Source organism: Aristolochia californica, unplaced genomic scaffold, assembly GCF_029961685.1.
Source record: "Aristolochia californica isolate CCGP_79_NKW_82.1479 unplaced genomic scaffold, dmAriCali1.0.hap1 SCAF_1, whole genome shotgun sequence".
Classification (NCBI taxonomy): domain Eukaryota; kingdom Viridiplantae; phylum Streptophyta; class Magnoliopsida; order Piperales; family Aristolochiaceae; genus Aristolochia; species Aristolochia californica.
The window spans coordinates 29,193,619-29,199,742 of NW_027181770.1; positions in this window are offsets into that span (position 1 = coordinate 29,193,619).

Below are 6,124 nucleotides of genomic sequence, written 5' to 3' on the forward strand. Positions count from 1 at the left end.
AATGGGCAAAATAATGGCTGGTTTGACTCAGATAAATATCCCACCGCACGTTCACTTGGGAATTTAATGTTATTCTCTTTAAAAGGTTTGGATCCATTGGTCATTTGTATCTCTAACATGTTTCAAGCATGCTTATGAATTTTTTAAAACATGTGTAGAGAAATCTCTTCCTTATAAAATTCTGAGCTATTAGTGTTGAACTAGTGGGATTTCCCAAACTTCGAAAACAAAACTTTTCAGTTGATTTGTGGTGTGTGAATAAATTTTCTTTACTTAATTTTGTTATTGCTTTAAATCCTTTCCATACATAAACTCTAAAATTTTCATTTTGTTGTGATCTATTTGCCTTTTATCTCTTTTTTTGTTTACGAGATGAAGGGAAAGTGAAAACTCAAGTTTTGATTTAAGAAAAAACTGTACATCTAAAATGGAAATGCACAATGCACAAATGTAGAGAGAGATAATTCCAAAAAGTGACTGTAATTTTTTTAGATTGTAAACTCTTTTTACTTTTTAAATGTCAGGTTTGGCAATCGTCAGGAAAAGTAGGAGGCGGGGGATTTTTAACTAAGTGTTGAATCCCAATCCCAAAGTCATTGTTTACAAAAATATAGCCCGTTATGCATCATAAAACACTTTACACTCATCTATGATCATTAGGTCAGCTTTTTGTAAATGGGAAAAAATATGGCTTGTTTGAGTCGGGCATATCTCCCTCCGCACGTTCACTTGGGAATTTAATTTTATTTTCCTTAAAAGGTTTAGATCCATAGGTCATTTGGATCTTTAACATGTTTCAACCATACATATCCATTTTTTAAAACATGAGTTGAAAAATCTCTTTCTTATAAACTTCTGAGCTATTAGGGTTGAACTGGTCGAATTTCCCAAACTAGGATAACAAAACTTTTGTGTTCATTTGTGGTGTGTGAATAAATTTTCATTACTTACATTTTTTATTGCTTTAAATTTTTTCCACACATAAACTCTAAAATTTTCATTTTGTTGTGATCTAATTGCCTTTTGTCTCTCTTTCTGTTTACGAGATGAAGGGAACGTGAAAACTCAAGTTTTGATTTAAGAAAAAAGTATACATAGAAATGGAAATGCACAATGCACAAATGTAGAGAGAGATAATTCCAAAAAGTGTCTATAATTTTTTAGGGATTGTAAACTCTTTTTAGTTTTTATATATCAGGTTCGGCAATCGTCGGGAAAAGGGGGAGGCGGTGGATTTTTAACTAAGTGTTGACTCCCAATCCTTAAATCATTCCTTACAAAAATATAGCCCGTTACTCATGAAAAATCACTTTACAGTCATTATTGATCGTTAGGTCAGCTTTTTGTAAATGGGCAAAATTATGGCTTGTTTGACTCGGGTAAATATCCCACCGCACGTTCACTTGGGAATTTAATGTTATTCTCTTTAAAATGTTTGGAACCATAGGTCATTTGCATCTTTAACATATTTCAAGCATGTATATCCAATTTTTAAAACATGTGTTGAAAAAAAAATTCTTATAAAATTCTAAGCTATTAGGGTTGAATTAGTGGAATTTCTCTGACTAGGATAACAAAACTTTTGTGTTCATCTGTGGTGTGAGAATAAATTTTCTTTACTTAAATTTTTTGTTGCTTTAAATTCTTTCCATATGTAAACTCTACAATTTTCATTTTTTTGTGATCTATTTGCCTTTTATCTCTTTTTTTGTGAAAACTCAAGTTTTGATTTAAGAAAAAAGAAGACATCTAAAATGGAAATGCACAATGCACAAATGGAGAGAGAGATAACTCCAAAAAGTGTCTATAATTTTTAGGTATTGTAAACTCTTTTATGTTTTTATATATAAGCTATTGATATCGTCGGGAAAAGGGGGAGGCGGGTGATTTTTAACTGAGTGTTGACTCCCAATCCATAAGTCATTCATTACAAAAATATAGCCTATTACACATGATAAATACTTTACAATCATCTACGATAGTTAGGGCAGCTTTTTGTATATGGGAAAAATAGTGGCTTGTTTGACTCGGGTAAATATCCCACCAAACGTTCATTTGAGAATTTACTGTTATTCACTTTAAAAGGTTTGCATCCATAGGTCATTTGCATCTTTAGCATGTTTCAAGCGTCCAAATCCATTTTTTAAAACATGTGAAGAAAATTCTTTTTCTTATAAAATTCCGAGCTATTAGGGTTGAACTAGTGGAATTTCCCAAACTTCGATAACAAAACTTTGTGTTCATTTATGGTGTGTGAATAAATTTTCTTTACTTACATTATTTTATTGCTTTAAATTCTATCCATACATAAAAAATAAATTTTTATTTTGTTTATATCTTTTTGCCTTTTATCTCTTTTTTTGTTTACGACATGAAGGGAAAGTGAAAAATCAAGTTTTGATTTAAGAAAAAAATATACATTTAAAATGGAAATGCACAATACACAAATGTAGAGAGAGATAATTCCAAAAAGTGTCTGTAATTTTTAGGGAATGTAAACACTTTTTAGTTTTAATATATGAGTTCTCTAATCGTCGAGAAAAGGAGGCGGGGGATTTTTAACTGAGTGTTGACTCCCAATCCATAAGTCATTCCTTACAAAAATATATCCCGTTACACATGATAAATCACTTTACAATTATCTATGATCGTTAGGTCAGCTTTTTGTAAATGTACAAAATAATGGCTTGTTTGACTCGAGTAAATATCCCACCGCACGTTCACTTGGGAATTTAATGTTATTCTTTTTAAAAGAATTGAATCCAAAGGTCATTTGCATCTGTAAAATGTTTCAAGCATGCATATCCATTTTTTAAAACATGCGTAGAAAAATCTCTTTCTAATAAAATGCCAAGTAATTAGGGTTTAACTTGTGGAATTTCCGAAACTTGGATAACAAAACTTTTGTGTTCATTTGTGGTGTGTGAATAAATTTTCTTTTCTTACATTTGTTATTACTTTAAATTCTTTTCATACATAAAGTCTAAAATTTTCATTTGGTTGTGATCCATTTGCCTTTTATCTCTTTTTTTGCTTACGAGATGAAAGGAAAGTGAAAACTCAAGTTTTTATTTAAGAAAAAGTATAGATCTCAAATTTAAATGCATAATGGACAAATTTAGAGAGAGATAATTCCAAAAAGTTTCTGTAATTTTTAGGGATTGTAAACACTTTTTGGTTTTTATAAATCAGGTTCTGCAATCGTCGAGAAAAGGGGGAGGTGGGGGATTTTTAACTTAGTGGTGACTCCCAATCCATAAGTCATTCCTTACAAAAATATATCCCGTTACGCATGATAAATGACTTTACAATCATCTATGATCATTAGGTCAACTGTTTGTAAATGGGCAAAATAATGGCTTGTTTGACTCGGGTAAATATCCCACCGCATGTTCACTAGGGAATTTGATGTTATTCTCTTTAAAAGGTTTGGATCCAATAAGTCATTTGCATCTTTAACATGTTTGAAGCATGCATATCCATTTTTTAAAACATATGTAGAAAAATCTTTTAATTATAAAATTCCGAGCTATTAGGGTTGAACTAGTGGAATATCCCAAACTTCGATAATAAAACTTTTGTGTTCATTGGTGGCGCGTGAATAAATTTTCTTTACATGCATTTGTTTTGCTGTAAATTCTTTCCACAAATACACTCAAATTTTCATTTTTTTGTGATCTATTTGCCTTTTTTCTCTTTTTTTGTTTACGAGATGAAGGGAAAGTGAAAACTCAAGTTTTTATTTATGAAAAAAGTATGCATCTAAAATGGAAATGCACAATGCACAAATGTAGAGAGATAATTCCAAAAAGTGCCTATAATTTTTAGGGATTGTAAAGTCTTTTTATTTTATATATATCAAGTTCTGCATTCGTTGAGAAAGGGGGAGGCGGGGGATTTTTTACTGAGTGTTGACTCCCAATCCTTAAGTCATTCCTAACGAAAATTTAGCCCATTACGCATGATAAATCACTTTACAGTCATTAATGATCGGTAGGTGAGCTTTTTGTAAATGGGCAAAATAATGGCTTGCTTGACTCGGTTAAATATCCCATCGCACGTTCACTTGGGAATTTAATGTTATTCTTTTTAAAAGGTTTGGATCCATAGGTCATTTGCATCTTTAACATGTTTCAAGCATGCATATCCATTTTTTAAAACATGTGTAGAAAAATCAGTTTCTTATAAAATTCTGAGCTATATGGGTTGAACTAGTGGAATTTCCGAAACTTGGATAACAAAAATTTTGTGTTCATTTGTGGTGTATGAATAAAGTTTCTTTACTCACATTTGTTATTGGTTTAAATTCTCTCCATACATAAACTCTAAAATTTTCATTTTGTTATTATGTATTTACCTTTTATTCTTATTTTTTAAAATTATCAGATGAAGGGAAAGTGAAAACTCAAGTTTTGATTTAAGCAAAAAGAATCCATCTAAAATGTAAACACTTTAAAGTTTTTATAGATCAGGTTGTCAATCATCAGGAAAAGGGGGAGGCGATGGATTTTTAACTAAGTGTTGACTCCCAATCCATAAGTCATTACTTAAAAAAATATAGCCCATTACACAAGAAAAATCACTTTATAGTCATGTATGATCGTTAGGTCAGCTTTTTGTAAATGGGCAAAATAATGACTTCTTTGACTAGGGTAAATATCCACTTGCACGTTCACTTGGGAATTTAATGTTATTCTCTTTAAAAGGTTTGGATCCATAGGTCATTTGCATCTTTAACATGTTTCAAGTATGCGTATCCATTTTTTAAATCATCTGTAGAATAATCTCTTCTTCTTAAATTCCGAGCTATTAGGGTTGAACTTGTGGAATTTCCCAAACTTGGATAATAAAATGTTTGTGTTCATTTGTGGCCTATGAATAAATTTTCTTTACTTACATTTGTTATTGATTTAAATTCTTTCCATACTTAAAATCTAAAATTTTCATTTTGTTGTCATCTTTTTGCCTTTTATCTCTTTTTTTGTTTACGAGATGAAGGGAATGTGAAAACTCAAGTTTTGATTTAAGAAAAAATTATACACCTAAAAATGAAATGCACAATGCACAAATTTAGAGAGAGACAAATCCAAAAAGTGTCTGTAATTTTAAGGGATTGTAAACTCATTTTAATTTTTATACATCAGGTTCTTCAATCGCCAGGAAAAGGGGGGGGCGAGGGATTTTTAACTGAGTGTTGACCCCCAATCCATAAGGCATTCCTTACAAAAATATAGCCCGTTACGCATGATCAATCACTTTATAATCATCTATGATCGTTAACTCAACTTTTCGTAAATAGGCAAAATAATGGCTTGTTTGACTCGGGTAAATATCCCACCACACGCACACTTAGGAATTTAATGTTATTCTCTTTAAAAGGTTTGGATCCATTGGTTATTTGCTTCTTTAACATGTTTCAAGCATGTATATCCATTTTTTAAACAAGTGTAGAAAATTCTCTTTCTTATAAAATGCCGAGCTATTAGGGTTGAACTAGTGGAATTTCCCAAACTTGGATAACAAAACTTTTGTGTTCACTTGGGGTGTGTGAATAAATTTTATTTATTCACATTTGTTATTGCTTTAAATTCTTTCCATACATAACCTAAAATTTTCATTTTGTTGTGATCTGTTTGCTTTTCATCTCATTTTTTATTTACGAGATGAAGGAAAAGTGAAAAGTCATGTTTTGATTTAAGAAAAAAGTATACGTCTAAAATGGAAATGCACAAAGAACAGATGTGGAGAGAGATAATTCTACAAGGGGTCTGTAATTTTTAGGGATTGTAAACTCTTTTTGGTTTTTATATATTAGGTTCTGCAGTCGTTGGGAAAAGGGGGAGGCGGGCGATTTTTAACTGAGTGTTTACTCGCAATGTAAATGTCATTCCTTACAAAAATATAGCCCGTTACGCATGATCAATCACTTTTCAATCATCTATGATCGTTAGGTCAGCTTTTTGTAAATGGGCAAAATAATGGCTTGTTTGACTTGGGTAAATATCTCAACGCACGTTCACTTGGGAATTGAATGTTATTCTCTTTAAAAGGAATGGATCCATAGGTCATTTGCATGTTTAATATGTTTCAAGCATGCATTTCAATTTTTTAAAACATGTATAGA